We start from the raw sequence: 16603 nt of genomic DNA, 5'->3' as shown, positions 1-16603 counted from the left end.
GACCTTATAATTTATTGCTACACCCACATTGCTTTGAGAGTGCAAGAGGTGCTATTAGTAACTGAGCCAGGGACTTCCCTGGTGGCCCAGTGGCTGGGACTCCAGGCTCCCAGTGCAGGGGGCAGGGGCTCCATCCCTGACTGGGGAACCGAGATCCCACATGGCACGGCCAAAAAAGTGAATGAATTAATTCAAAGAATAATTAAGCCAGGACAAGAGGCAGTTAACCGGACTATCCCCAGGCCATCCCGGGCAAGAGTCATCCTTGTATAACTCATCCCTCCACAGAAGGCAGCAGAGAGCAAGTCTCTTGGCTGATGTTACCAAACAGGGCTCACTGGTTCACCCACCCGCCAAGCTTTCTTTGCATCATCAGTTTACTCAAGGACTGAGAGTTAAGCCAAAGACAGATGGAAGCACATGAGCCCTCTCCCCGGTACAGGCTGTGGCTCAGAGGCAAGAACACAGGTGGGAACCCAGCCCTGGGGCCCAGCCCCTGCTGGGTCTGGGTGTTGGCTGGGAGTTGGAGAAAAGGATTACCAGGGCTCTGCCTCTGTCTGCACGTGCCTCAGAGGAGATGGCACTTTAAGGACATACAGGTGTGCAGCGAGTGGGATTCTTTAAAAATATGTCAGACCACATTCTCTCTGCTCAAAAACCTTCCACGGGTTCCATCTCTTTCAAGAAAAAAGCCAAAGTCCTCTGCCATCAATCCTATCACCTCTCCCATAACTGGCAAGCTCACTCATCCTGTCAGCCACACTGGCCGCCTGGTTGCTTCTCTGAACTCCAGGCACAGTCCTGCCCCAGGGCCTTTGCACTGGCTCTTCCCAGGGCCTGAAACTCTTCATTGGGATATCTGCATCAGCGCTTTCTCATTTCCTTCAAATTTCTCTTCCAAAGTCCCCTTCTTAGCAGGATCTTCCGAATCACCAAGTTGAAAACCACAGATGGCCCCATCCACTACTCCTGCCCCTCTAATTTATTCTCCCACAGCTTTTTACATCACCTTCAAACATTCCATGTTGCTGTCGTTCAGTCACTAAGTCATGGCCGACTCTTTGTGACTGCATGGACTGCAGCACGCCAGGGTTCTCTGTCTTCCACTGTCTCCTGGAGTTTGCTCAAATTCACGTCCATTGACTCAGTGATGCTATCTAACCATCTCATCCTCTGTCATCCCTTTCTTTTGCCTTCAATCTTTTCCAGAATCAGGGTCTTTTCTAATGAGTCAGATCTTCGCATCAGGTGGTCAAAGTATTGGAGCTTCAGCTTCAGCATCAGTCCTTCCAATGAATATTCAGGGTTGATTGCCTTTAGGATTGACTGGTTTGATCTCCTTGCAGTCCAAGGGACTCTCAAGAGTCTTCTCTAGCACCACAATTCGAAAGCATCCCATACCATTTAGTTATTTCTTGTCTCTTAATTATTATCTATCCCCTCTCCCTCCCTCAACACACATAAATGTCAACTCCGCAAATGTAAGTACTTTTCCTGTTTGTTTGCTGTGGTATTCTCAGCACCTAGCACAGAGCCTAGAATGTAGTAGATGTTTGATAAGTAATCTGTTGAATGGTCTGTGAGGCAGGCATTTTTATTACCCCACTTTACAGGTGAGGAAACTGAGGCTGTGAAGTGGAAAATCACTTGACCAAGGTCACACAGTAGAGAAAGTGTCAGAGCTGGGATTTATTTAAGAAACATATTCATTCAGGATAAAGATGTGGTACATACATACAATGGAATATTACTCAGCCATAGCAAGAAGGAAATAACGCCATTTACAGAAACAGGGATGAACCTAGAGATTTTTATTCGAAGTGGAGTAAGTCAGACAGAGAAAGACAAAACCATATGACATCACTTACAGAAAGAAAGTGAAAGTGAAGTCTCTCAGTTGTGTCCGACTCTTTGCGACCCCATGGACTGTAGCCTACCACGCTCCGCCGTCCATGGGATTTTCCAGGCAAGAGTACTGGAGTGGGTTGCCATTGCCTTCTCCAGAGGATCTTCCCAATCCGAGGATCAAACCCGGGTTTCCCGCATTGTAGGTAGATGCTTTACCATCCGAGCCACCAGGGAAGATCTAAAATATGACCACAAATGAACTTCAACGGAAACAGATCCACAGACACAGAGAAGAGACTTGCAGTTGCCAAAGAAAGGAAGGTGGGGGAGGAAAGGAGTGGGAGTTTGGGGTGAACAGATGCAAACGATTATACATGGAATGGATAAACAACAAGGCCCTCCCGAATAGTACAGGGAATTACATTCAATATTCTTTGATAAGCCATATTGAAAAGAATGTATGTATATGTATAACTGAATAACTCTGAAGTACAGAAGAAATTAACACGACATTGTAAATCAATTACACTTGAATAAAAGAGATTTTAAAAATGCAAAAACAAAACAAACCCCCCCCCGCATTAATGCAGCAAATGTTTATTGAGCACCTACTGTATGCCAGCTGCCATTCTGGGAGCTGGGATAGAACTCCCAGTGATTGAAGGAAGCCCCAACCCAGGGTGTCAGACTCCCAAGCCTATTTGTGGACATTAATGTGCATTTAGGGAAACTGAGGCCAGACAATGGAAGGGAGGCACAGGGTCCCAGCCAGGGGACAGGGGCTCAGTGTCGGAAGTGGGCTTGGCTCTGCAGGAGCTGTCCTGGCTGTAGGATGAGCTGGAAAGCTGTCCTGGGTCCGCAGGTCCAGAGCCACGGGAGGCAGTGGAGAGGTGGCTGAGAAGTGCTGTACCAGCCACGTCAGGTGGAGAAAGAGCTCAGTCTCCACCAGAGACTCTCTGGGGCATACCCAGCACCCAAGGTGAGCAGGGAGCCTGAGATTAGAGTTGAGGAGGGAGAGACAGAAAGAAGGGGATGGGAAGCACAGATTAGAGGTAATAGACCTGGAGAAAGAGATAGGTCAGAGATGACCTCTGGGCCATTGTCCGAGTCACTGATGATTTAAGACTGGGATTTCAGTTCAGAAATCTTTCCTGATTTCCTCCTTGAACATTGAAACTTCATTCTCCCATAAGCCAGGATGTCACACACTCTCGTCTACCCATGAAGGCAGGTACGTCCCAGGTGATCACCTCAATGAGTGCGAACAGCTCCATCTGAGAAGCAAAGTCGCCCCTGGGTTTGGGGAGAAGATAGACTGAGGCATTTCAGTATCTTCCCAGAGATACTCGGAAAGTGAAGTTGTGAGACTTTCAAAGACCCCAGGAATCAACCATGTTTCAAATACGCTGAAAAGTCAGGTGGGGAAATGATGGATTAGCCCTACTTAAGATCATCCTTGGGTCTGCATCCTTTTGTCTTTCAGTAGCAGCCCACAGAATCAGGCAATCACTTCTTTTTTAAAGACAAGAATTTTATCTGTTTATTTTTGGCTGTGCTGGGTCTTTGTTCCTGGGCAGGTCTTTGTTACTGTTTCTCTAGTTGCAGCGAGAGGAGGCTCCTCTCCAGTAGAGGTGCTCGGGCTTCTCATTGCGGTGGCTTCTCTTGCTGCAGAGCACGGACTCTAGGGAGCATGGGCTTCAGTAGCTGCAGCCCGGGGGCTCCGTGGTTGTGACTTCTGGACTCTAGAGCACAGGCTCAATAGTTGTGGCACATGGGCTTAGCTGCTCCTTGGCATGTGGGATCTTCCCGGACTAGGGCTTGAAGCTGTGTCTCCTGCATCAGCAGGCAGAGTCTTTACCACTGAGCCACCAGGGAAGCCCAGGTGATAGCTTCTTTTATTGAACTGAAGTTGATTTATGGTTTGTGTTAGTTTCAGCTGTACAGAAAAGTGAAAGCAGTAGCTTCTTCAGTGAATGCATGTGACCCAAGAGTTTGCTCCTAGGGACTGCTCCTTCAGTGACACTCTGGGGAGGCTGGAGACCCAGGTAGAACAGTATACACTGCCACAAACAGAAAAACTCAAAAATCATGTTGATGTTTGGCAGAAATCAAACCAATGTTGTAAAGCAATTATCCTTCAGTTAAAAATAAATACATTTAAAAAAGAGCAAACTAAAAAAAAAAAAAACTCGAAACAATCCACATCAATATGGGAATGAGTGAATACATTATGGTGTCTCAACAATAGGAGCCACACAAACATTAAGAAAGACTTAGAACTCTGCATGCTGCAAAGGCACAATAACCGAGACGGATGGCGGAAGAAAGGTCACGATGGGAGGCCAAGAGTGCTTATTTTTGTAAACCGTCTACGTACATTCATATTTATGTGTGCATTTCAACAAACAAAATTTGAAGGATGTATAAGAAATCCTTAGCCATGCTTGTCACTAAGTTTATAGCTTGTGATCTAGGAATAGGATGGGGAGGAGGACTTTATTTTCATTTTATTATTAATTCATAATTAATTAATTAGACCATGTCTCATGGCTTGCAGAATCTTAGTTTCCAGACCAGGGACTCCAGAACCTGGGCCCTGGCAGTGAAGGTGCCAAGTCCTTACCACAGGGCTGCCAGGGGGACTGCCATACTTTCACTTTATATTCTCTCATTCTGCAGGATTAATTTTTTGTTAAGTGTTTGCTTTCTCCTCATAGCTCAGTTGGTAAAGAATCCGCCTGCAATGCAGGAGACCCCGGTTCAATCTGCTGGATTGAAGATCTGCTGGAGAAGGGATAGACTACCCACTCAAGTATTTTGGGTTTCCCTTGTGGCTCAGCTGGTAAAGAATCTGCCTGCAATGTGGGAGACTTGGGTTCGATCCCTCGGTTAGGATCCCTGGGATCCTTGGAGAAGGGAAAGGCTACCCACTCCAGTATTCTTGCCTGGAGAATTCCATGGACGGTATAGGCCATGGGGTCGCAAAGAGTCGGACACGACTGAACGACTTTCACTTTACATGTATAATTAAAAAGTAGTTTAAATAAAATGATTAGCCAGTGTTTACAAAGCTGTCCAATTTTTAGGTAACTAAGAAAACTGATCATTTTAAAAGCATTTTGTATTTTGAATTAAATGTGCTGTTTATTTTACCTAGAAGTTGGAGGATTATGTTTAGTTAGGTATTTTTAATCATTATCTAGCAAATGTAAAAAACAAAACAAAACAAAACAAAACCCAAAAAACCTTTCGGGTGTTTTCCATAGGCTTGGCACAATCTATAGTTCCTGAGTGAGAACTGACCTCAGGATTAACTGTGGCTAGGGTATGTCTGTGCTTTCCATCTACTCTTCTCGCCTGAGCCTGGTCTCCAGCATGTGTTTTCCAAACCAATGAGAAATGGAGTACTTTCTTGTCAAATTGGCAAACAAGGATGTCACAGTCATCAGTGATTCCAGCCCTCCATGTGAACTTCTGAGCCCTGAGGAGACCCAGGAAGGAGAACAATATCAGGGATCCCACAGCCATTAGGCTGCAGCCACTCCCTATGGTGAACTCTGAGAAACTCAGGATGTGAATAAACACCAGATACTGGCCCCCTCTCCCCCAGGGGAAATGCGTATGAAAGGAATGATTTCAATGAGCCCAGACTCTTGCATTTTCCCATACATAGAAAAGCACTAAATTCCTTAACTTCGGATATCTGGTTTCCTTTAATTAATGATAATCTCTTAATGTTCAGACTACCTTCCCTTTGTTGTAAAACTCGTGTATAATCCGGCTCTTCCCCTTACTTCCTAGGAGCAATTCTCTGGGCTTAAGTACTAAAAATTTTTGCCAAATAAAACATAAATCTCAACTTTTAGGTTGTGTGTACACAACTTTATAGGTTGTGTCACAACTTTTAGGTTGTGCTTAAGTTGACACCAGCAATCACAAAATCACTAGTGTTAAAGAGGGAGGTGCAGAGAGAGAAGGGATTCTCTGTGGAGTCACACAGCAGCCCCTGGCCTGGACAAACTCATGGACACTGACCTGCAGAGAAGGGCAGAAAGGCGGGGCTCTTCTGAAAAGCTCCTTTGGCATCCAGAATCCTCTCGGGCTGGAAGGAGGAGGGATCCTGGAACTGGTCAGGATTGTGGAGAATGGAGTGGAGCAATGGGAACACCGTGGTGCCCTGTGAAGGGAGTCTGTCCAGATGTTCATGGCTGCCATACCCAGGAAAACAACCAGAGGTGGGGCTTCTCACATGTTGACCCTAAACTCCCGATCTACTCAGCCCTGGGGAACAGCAGGGTGGGGAGACTGCAGACTTTGGGGTCTGTGTGAAGAGCCTAAGCTATTCCATCTTGTAAAAGAATTCCATTTTGTAAATGTTCCGGGCAAACAGACTTAGACTTTGTATATTGCCTAAACTTGCCCCACTGTGCGCGAGCCAATCAGCCCTTAGGTTAAACCTCCTGACTTTAAGTTCAAGACTTCGTTATTTACCTTGGAAGTAATCGTTTACCTTGGAAGTAATGAGTAACATTTGTGATTTACCTTGGAAGTAATGAGTTACATTTGTGATTTACCTTAGAAGTAATGAGTTACATTTGTGATTTACCTTGGAAGTAATGATTTACCGTGGAAATAAGAAAACCAATCAGAACCCAACACCTAACCCTTCCACAGAAGGTAACCAATTAGACGTCTCCCAACCCGGAAACTCCCGTTTTTTGAATTTTTCGCTCGAGAATACCCTATATAAGCAATGTAACACAGAGTTCGGGGCTCCTCCCTATAGCCGCTGTGTCGGTATCGGTGGGAGCCCCAGCTCGAGCTTGGTAATAAAAACTCTCTTGCTTTTGCATCGGATACTGGCTCCCTGGTGGTCACTGGGAGATTTCGCGACTTGGGCATAACACTGTGGAGCCCAAAACCAAGGTCACAGGTGCGAGACCTTGCACCAAGACTGTAGATGTGGAGTCCTGCCCCAAGCTCACCTCTGATGAGCTTGGGAACTGACTGAACCCCATCGCAATGGTTGCCAAAAGCCCTCCTGATCCTTACCAGCCAGCTTCCTGACTAATGCCCACCCCTGTTCTCATCCTATAGCGCCCTAACCAATCACCTAATGCCACCCTTCCAGCAGTTTTCTTTATCTTGAGGCTATAAAAACTGGCTAATAGCCCATGAAAGGCATCAAGTCTTCCCTTGAGCTGACCCAGTGTTCTAAGAGTTGGCTCTCCCTGTCTGTCAGAAGAATGGTCTGCTCTGCTTGCAGTGTTCGCATTATCTCTGTTCTTTGTCCTTAATAAACTCACTCCTTTCTGAAATGCTCCGTGTCTGGACAGTCTTTTCCAACCTGCCATCAGATTGCTGTAACAAAGTCAGCAGACCTGGGCTCAAATCCTAGCTCTGTCACTTCCCAGCTGGAAGACCCAGCAAGCGACTTCTCCTGAACTTGAGTATCTCCATCTGCAAAATGGGCATAAGAATAGCACCTGTTCACAAGAGTCCATAAAATAGTGAGAAATCAGTTGGCACATGCTAAACCTTCAATAAATGACTGTTATTACTCAGGGCTATCATATGGACCAGGCTATCCTGGTAGCTCAGTGGAAAAGAATCTGCCCGCCAAAGCAGGAGACATGGGTTTGATCCCTGGGTTGGGAAGATCTCCTGGGGAACGAAATGGCAACTCACTCCTGCACCTGTATTCTTGTCTGGGAAATGCCACAGACAGAGGAGCCCGGTGGGCCACAGTCAATGGGGTTGCAAAAGAACCGGATGCAACTTAGCAGCAACTAAACAACAACAACAGTCACATGGGCTGTCACCGCAGCAGGACTGAAATCCCAGAAGGGCCCTTTTTCTTCTTACCATGCAATCCACAGGTCACTTGCTCAGAGAAGATTTTTTTTTTTTTAATTATCACAAAGATGCACTATAAAAGCTGGTGGCTCCTCTGGTGCTACTTAATGGCTTCTGACCACAAAAACAGATTTCAGCCCTTGGTGAGAACACTTGCCTGTTTCAGATCATGTTTAGCTGTTCTGATGGCTTTTGAACAATGTCATAGATTTATTAACCTCTCCACCCAAGAGTACATGTGTCATTAATTCCAGCAAACAAGTTAACATCCCAGTCAACACTAAGGACATTTGGGAACTTTCAGGCCATTGAGGACCAAGGTTCAGGCACTCCCCTGGTGGCCTCTCTCCTCCTTAGCACTACTCACCACTTGCTATTGAAGGGGGAAGAAAGTCCCCACTCCACACATAAAAAGCGGTGTATTCAGGTAGATCTATCCTCAGATTTAGGGAGATTTGTTTTCAGGAATAGTTTTATTTATTTAAAGATTGTTTAAAAGTCTATTAAAAATTTTTTCATTAAAGTCTATATTTGAATTTTGAGAGTCTATTGAATTTGGTACATTATTGGTTCTATTTTTTACATTTTTTATTTATTATTTTTGGCTGTGCTGGGTTTTTGTTGCTGCCTGTGGGCATCCTCTAGTTGGGGAGAGTGAGGGCTATTCTGTAGGGTAAGGGAGTTAGAGAAGGCGAGGTTCGAGGTTCCGAAAAAGAATGAGACTGAGACCGGCACTTTACAGGAACAGATCACCTTTAATGAGGAGAGAAGGGGCAGCACTCAGATTAGTGAGCTGCTGCACTAACCCAAGACAGAGTAAGTATATACAGGCATATATGTGGAAATTGTCTGTCTTAAGGGGGCGTGTTCCTCTCCAAGGTTGTTTGGAGCAGCTATCTCTTAAAAGGCTGGGGCAAGGAATTCTGGAGATCAGCCAGAGGCTGGACCGGCTGGGAGCTGGGTGTAATCAACCTGAACGTCCGTTTTTCCCCCTTTGGGTGAGAGAGTTCTTTGTTTTGCATAGAATGGTGGGCAGACCGGGAGGGGAGTTTTAATCCCAGGCTACTTTGAGCCACGTAACTTTCCTTCATAGTCTCTAGCTGCAGTGCAAGGGCTTCTCATTGCAGCGGCTTCTCCTTTGCAGAGCACAGGCTCTGTCTAGGGAATGCGGGCTTCAGTAGTCGTGGCTCCTGGGCTCTAGAGCACAGGCTTAATAGTTGTGCTGCACAGGCTTAGTTGCTCCAAGGCATTGGGATCTCCCTGGACCAGGGACGGAAGCCGTGTCTCCTGCGTTAGCAGGTAGATTCTTCACCACTGAGCCACCAGGGAAGCCACTATTGCTTCTATTTTATTTTACTGCTTTTGCCACAAGGCATGTGAGATCTTAACTCCCTGACCAGGGATTCAACCTGCACCCCGTGCACTGAAAGGCGAAGCCTTAACCAATGGACTGTCAGGGAAACCCCTGCTTATTTATTTTAACCCTTACTAGTGATAGCTTGTGGCCCTAAAAGAGAAAAGGTGGAGGAGGCGCTGGTTTCTGATCTGATGTCCACCTCCCTCAGACGCGTCTGACTCTTTGTGACCCCATGGACGGCAGCCCAGCAGGCTACTCTGTCCATGAAATTTCCCAGGCAAGAATAATGGCGTGGATTGCCATTTCTTCCTCCAGGGGATCTTCCCAACTAAGGGATCGAACCCAAGTCTCCTGCAATGGCAGGCAGATTCTGTACCACTGAGTCACTTGGGAACTCTATGATTTCTGACCACCCTTGTTTTTAAAACTCTATTTTCTAATGCAAGGACGAAGTAAAGAGAAACATTTATTGATATTACCACCTATAAAAAAGTGCTTAGCATTTCCTTATTGTTACCATGTTTTAGACTCTATTTTAAATATTTTACTTATACCCTACTTAATCTCATAAAAACTCCAAGAAGCATATACTATTGTCCTCATTTTTATACACAAAAAATAATTCAGGGTCAACTATAGTATGTAACTGTTCCAATGTTATGAAGATTCTGAGTCATGGCCAGGGTTCAGATGCAGGCACGTGGCCCTGAACTATTGTAATACATGACAGAAACCGCAAGCTGAGTAGGTTATACATGAAGTTATTTAGTTCCTAGAACAATATTTTGAAGTAATTTATTATCCTTGTGTGATGAATGAAGCAACTGAGACTTAAAGCAATTTAATAACATGGTAAGTTGAACACAGATAATTGATTTTAGAACAAGACCCAGTCTACCTTGAACATAATGGTCTATATCACCCTGTGCCCAATTTTCCTAAAGTAAATTTCTCCTTCTAAAAAATACAGTAATCTCGATGCCTAAAGATAATAAAATTGAAATGATCATTGAAGCCATTAAGTCCTAATTTTATCAATTCTTTTACTATTGACCTCGTAAAATTTTTGCTAGAATGTTACTGAAGTTTGCCTTTGTGCCTTAGTTCTTTTAGTTCTTTTTCATTTTCTTTTTTTAACCATCAGACAGATGGGATAATTATTAGGGACATCAGACACAACTGATGCCCATGTGTAGAGTCTTCTCTTGTGTTGTTGAAAGAGGGTGTTTACTATGACCAGTGCATTTTCTTGGCAAAACTCTGTGAGCATTTGCCCTGCTTCATTCTGTACTCCAAAGACAAATTTGCCTGTTACTCCAGGTGTTTCTTGATTTCCTGCTTTTGCATTCCAGTTCTCCATAATAAAAAGGACATCTTTTTTGGGTGTTAGTTCTAGAAAGTCTTGTAGGTCTTCATAAAACCGTTCAACTTCAGTTTCTTCACCATTGCTGGTTGGGGCATAGGCTTGGATTACTGTGACACTGAATGGTTTGCATTGGAAGCAAACAGAGATCATTCTGTCGTTTCTGAGACTGCATCCAAGTACTGCATTTCAGACCATTTTGTTGACCATGATGATTGCTCCATTTCTTCTAAGGGATTCTTGCCCACAGTAGTAGATATAATGGTCATCTGAATCAAATTCATCCATTCCAGTCCATTTTAGTTTGCTGATTCCTAAAATGTTGACATTCACTCTTGCCATCTCCTGTTTGATCACTTCCAATTTGCCTTGATTCATGGACCTAATATTCCAGGTTCCTAGTGGAGGTGATGGAATTCCAGTTGAGGTATTACAAATCCTTAAACATGATGCTGTGAAAGTGCTGCACTCAATATGCCAGCAAGTCTGGAAAACTCAGCAGTGGCCACAGGACTGGAAAAGGTCAGTTTTCATTCCAATCCCAAAGAAAGGCAATGCCAAAGAATGCTCAAACTACCACACAATTGCACTCATCTCACACGCTAGTAAAGTAATGCTTAAAATTCTCCAAGCCAGGCTTCAGCCATACGTGAACCGTGAACTTCCAGATGTTCAAGCTGGTTTTAGAAAAGGCAGAGGAACCAGAGATCAAATTGCCAACATCCGCTGGATCATGGAAAAAGCAAAAGAGTTCCAGAAAAACACCTATTTCTGCTTTATTGACTATGCCAAAGCCTTTGACTGTGTGGATCACAATAAACTGTGGAAAATTCTGAAAGAGATGGGAATACCAGACCACGTGACCTGCCTCTTGAGAAACCTATATGCAGGTCAGGAAGCTACAGTTAGAACTGGATTGGAACAACAGACTGGTTCCAAATAGGAAAAAGAGTACGTCAAGGCTATATATTGTCACCCTGCTTATTTAACTTATGTGCAGAGTACATCATGAGAAACACTGGACTGGAAGAAACACAAGCTGGAATCAAGATTGCCGGGAGAAATATCAGTAACCTCAGATATGCAGATGACATCACCCTTATGGCAGAAAGTGAAGAGGAACTAAAAAGCCTCTTGATGAAAGTGAAAGAGGAGAGTGAAATAGTTGGCTTAAAGCTCAACATTCAGAAAACTAAGATCTTGGCATCTGGTCCTATCACTTCATGGGAAATAGATGGGGAAAGAGTGGAAACAGTGTCAGACTTTATTTTGGGGGCTCCAAAATCACTGCATATGGTGACTGCAGCCATGAAACTAAAAGACGCTTACTCCTTGGAAGGAAAGTTATGACCAACCTAGACAGCATATTGAAAAGCAGAGACATTACTTTGCCAACAATGGTCTGTCTAGCCAAGGCTATGGTTTTTCCAGCGGTCATGTATGGATGTGAGAGTTGGACTGTGAAGAAGGCTGAGCGCCGAAGAATGGATGCTTTTGAACTGTGGTGTTGAAGAAGACTCTTGAGAGTCCCTTGGACTGCAAGGAGATCCAACCAGTCCATTCTAAAGGAGATCAGTCCCGGGTGTTCTTTGGAAGGACTGATGCTAAAGCTGAAACTCCAGTACTTTGGCCACCTCATGCGAAGAATTGACTCATTGGAAAAGACTCTGATGCTGGGAGGGACTGGGGGCAGGAGGAGAAGGGGACGACAGAGGATGAGATGGCTAGATAACATCACTAACTCGATGGACATGAGTTTGAGTGAACTCTGGGAGTTGGTGATGGACAGGGAGTCCTGGCGTGCTGAGATTCACGGGGTCGCAAAGAGTCGGACACGACTGTGCGACTGAACTGAACTGATGCATAGCAAGGAAGACCCAGGGCAGCCAAAAGTAAATTTTTAAAAATGGGTACTCCACCCCACCCCACTCCCCAAGCCTCCAAGCAAGGTGTTATTAGAACTTGATCCTTATACCTAGCTTGACAACATCAGAAGAGAAACGGCCTAACTTGTAACCGGTGGGTACTTCAGGAGGACCAGGAGCCCATATCTGAGGGTGGTGCTGGTTGTCTCCACCCTGGCAAAAAATATGTCGAGAGCACAACTGCGCAAATTCTCTTCCTAAATTCTGAGTGTGGGGGTCCCTTTCCTCCTGTATGCAAAAACACAGGATGCAGGAATTAGAGAGGAGCCAAAAGAGCCTTTTCAGATAGCCAAAAGATCTATTCAGATCCTTGATTACACGTCTCCTTTCTGACTCTCTGACCACAGCAGGCATCACCAATCAATCATAGACCTCTTTGATACTAAACCTCAGAATCCTTCTCAGATGAACAAAGTTGACACCCAAAATGAAGCCTGTTTATAGTTCCAGAGCTAGAATAAAAGCTGCCTCATCAGAACTTCTATTTTACTGATGGAAAACCAGAGGCTCAGAGATGTGGCAGGGAATTGTACCCTCTCACACAGTAAACTGAAAGAATGGGGAATCTGGGACCCAAGTCTCTTGAGTCTCATCCAAAGATGAGACCCTCAGACCCCAAGACAGCTCGTACTTGATCCCAGAATACACTGCCTCTTGCTCCAAGTCTCACCTGCTGCATGCGAGTGAGGAAGGCATCCATGAAATCCCGGGGACTGAGCCGGGTCCAAGGAAACCTCATGCTTCCTCAACACTCCAGCCACAAGCTCCTTCTGTTTCTCAAAGACCTCAAAGAGACAGCTGCGTGGACCAGGAAAGTGGCTCAGAAAAGCAGGGAAAAGGCTATATATCTTGGGGGGGAAAGAGGCCCTGGAGAGAATGTGTCTTGGCACATGCTATTCCCTCTGCCTGAAATCCTGTTCCCCATCTTTCCTCTCACTTTTGCTGGTTTAGTCCTGTTCATCACTGAGGTTTCACGTTGGATGTGACCTCCTCCAGGAAGCCTTCCCTGACCTCCAGACAATGACAAGCAGTTTCTCTGTGCTGTCACGGCTGCGTGAGCATCAGCTCCCCCCGCCCCAACCCCCCGCCCCCGACATGTCACTCTCTGCTGACTGTTCCATCTCCCCTCTGGGATGAGAGTTCTGTGAGGACAGGTCCCAGAGAGATTGGCTGGGACCTTGGACCCTTTACTGGAGTGCTAGCTCTTGGACAAACATCTCCGGGGGCAACAGAAAACAAAGTAGAAGCTGCTGAAAATAACTGCACACATGCGCAGTTGGGGCAATTAGGAAGAAAAAGATACAAAGAGGCCACAAACCAACGACCACTTCTGAGGTGCCCAGAGGAAAAGCAGGATACTGCGCATGATCCGCCCCGCCCACAGCACCACCGAGGGAGTGGCAGACCACCTAAGCTACGCCTCCTGCCCAATCCACCTATCCGCCCCCTATCCTCACCCGGTTTAAGAGACCAGCTTGCACCCCCTTGGAGAGAGCAAAGGAACTTGTTTCCTATTTTCACTTTTTTGGTATTGCAGCCTAAGCCCCCCAAAAAGCCTTGCCTGAAATTCTCCTCTGGTCTCTAGTCAATTTCTATTGATTAAAGAGTTCAAGGTTGCCAGGTCAGGGCCACTACGGCTGTCTGGGCCACCCTTGTGTCTTCCACAGGTTGGCGCGTGCAGGCTGGCACGGGATAGCAGGTTCAGTGAGCATGGACTGAATGATTGTTCAATCTGTCATGGTCCTGGTCTCTCTGGGCGATCAGGTTTGGTGACATGTCTGTCTACCCCACTGGACTGTGGCCCTTGATGACACAGCTAGGTATATCTTGGCTCCTCGTGTGTCTCCAGTATCCAACCAAGAGCTGAACACACATATAGGCTTATTCATGTTGGCAGACGTTTGACCTGAAAGAAGGGACTTTGGAGGAAGGGCTGTGCGATTGGGGTTGGGGTGGCTTCAGCAGATACCTCACCCAAAAATCGTCCACCTGCTGCAGGTGTTCAGCCAGCAGCCCTAGGAAGCCTTCATCCTGGGAGTCCAAACAGTGGTCAAAGATCATGGAACAGATGATGCTGGAGACCAAGCAGCAGATCAGGAAGGTGGGGTGGAAGGATATATCTGTGCCAAGGTCAAGAGAGGCAAGCTGTTCTCCCAGCCACTCTCCGCTTAGTAGCCAGAGGGCGATCCCTTCCAAGCACACATCTGACCATCTCACTCTCCTGCTCAAAGCCATTCCATGGCTCCCAGGTCCTTCCTCAGGAATTTGTTGTTGTTGTTCAGTTGCTAAGTCGTGTCTGACTTAGCAGACTTCGTGACCGCATGGACTGCAGCATGCCAGGCTCCCCTGTCCTTCACTGTCTCCTGGAGTTTGCTCACAGTCATGTCCATTGAGTTGGTGATGAGAACCAACAGGGGTCTTATGCACGAATGTCCATCTCAGGGTCACTTCCCATGGACCCAGCCTGCAAAGTCCTGTGTAGTATCTCCCCATCTCGTGCCGAGGATCTCTGTGTCCTAATCTTTACAACCTGAGAATATGTTAAAATATCTTTCATTGCATAGGGGGCTTTGCAGATGGGACAAAGTTACGGATCTTGAGGTGGGGAGATTAACCTGGATTATCTGGATGGACCCAATGTAACAGTAAGAGTTTTTGTAAGAGGGAGGCAGAGTGAATTCCCTGGTGGTCCAGTGGTTGGGACTCCATGCTTCCACTGCAGGAGGCACAGGTTCTATCCCTGGTTGGGAAACGAAGATCCTGCAAGCCATGTGGTGTGTCCTCCTGGGAAAAAAAGGAAAGAGGCAGAAAGATCAGACACAGAGAAGATTTAAGGACAGTGGCAGAGGTCAGAGAAGAAAGAAGATGCTACGCTCCCGGCTTTGAAGACTGAGGAAGGGGCCATGAACCAAGAGACGCAGCATCTAGAAACTGAACATGTGTAAGATAATAAGAATAAATAAAAAAGCTGTAAGATGATACAGCTAAATAAATAAATAAGCTGTAAGATAATACATTTGTGTTATTTGAAGGCACTGAGTTTGTGATTGTTTTTTATATCAGCCATAGGAAACTGATATATCATGTGACTTTCCATCTGGGGTCTTCCCAGTCTATATTAGTTTGCTAAGTCCACTATAACAAGGACCATGGAGTCATCAGAGTTGATTCCTTCCAAGAGCCATGGGAGAGAATCTATTCTAGGCCTCTCCCCCTGTGTCTGGTGGTTTGCTGGCCATCTTTGATGTTCCCTGACTTCTAGAAGCATCATCCTGATCTCTGCCTTCCATCTTCCCATGGCATTCTCCCTGGGATGTGTCTGTGTCCTGAACTACCCCTTTCATAAAGACACCAGTCAAACCAGATTGGGGCCCACACTAAGGACCTCTTTTTAAGTTGTTTACATTTGCAATGAATGAATGCATCTTCAAATAAGGTCACATTCTGAGGTACTGGGGGTTAAGGCTTCAATTCAGTTCAGTTTAATCGTTCAGTCATGTCCGACTCTTTGCGACTCCATGGACTGCAGCACACCAGGTCTCCCTGTCTATCACCAGCTCCCATTTACTCAAACTCATGTCCATTGAGTCGGACTTCAATGTATCACTTTTGGGGGTGACACAATTAAACCCCAGAAAATTGTTATTCATGTCACAATATTCTTCTGGGTCCCTGCCATGACCCAAACACCCAACTGGGCACTGGAAACACCAGACACATTCAATCTGTGCCCTACAAGGACGGGGGAGTTACACATTGCAAACTCTTCAGCTTCCTGACCTTTGTTTCCTGTTGGTCTTATGGTGCATTTCAACACAGGGGTGAAACATGCACTTTCCTGACCTTGGAGAGGTGCCACCGTGGACTTTCCTGACCCCAGGTCACGGTTCCTACTGTGCTGTGTGACCTGTGTGATTCATTGAAGAGCCACATTCTTCATGTAGTGCATACAAACAATTTTAAAACGCCCCATTTTAGGAGTATTACTCACTCATAAAATGGAATGCTTGTGAGTCAGTTCTAATGAGATGGATGAACTTAGAGCCTATTACACAGAGTGAAGTAAGTCAGGAACAGAAAGACTAACGTCGCATACTGACGCATATATACGGAATCTAGAAAGAGGGCACTGATGAATCTGTCTGTAGGGCAGCAGTGGTGATGCAGACATAGAAATGGACCTGGGGACGTGGGGGTGGGAAGGGGAAGGTGAGGGTGGGGTGAATGGAGAGAGTAGCAAGGAAGAATACACAC

Source organism: Ovis canadensis, chromosome 14, assembly GCF_042477335.2.
Source record: "Ovis canadensis isolate MfBH-ARS-UI-01 breed Bighorn chromosome 14, ARS-UI_OviCan_v2, whole genome shotgun sequence".
Lineage (NCBI taxonomy): Eukaryota > Metazoa > Chordata > Mammalia > Artiodactyla > Bovidae > Ovis > Ovis canadensis.
This window is presented reverse-complemented; position numbering follows the sequence as displayed.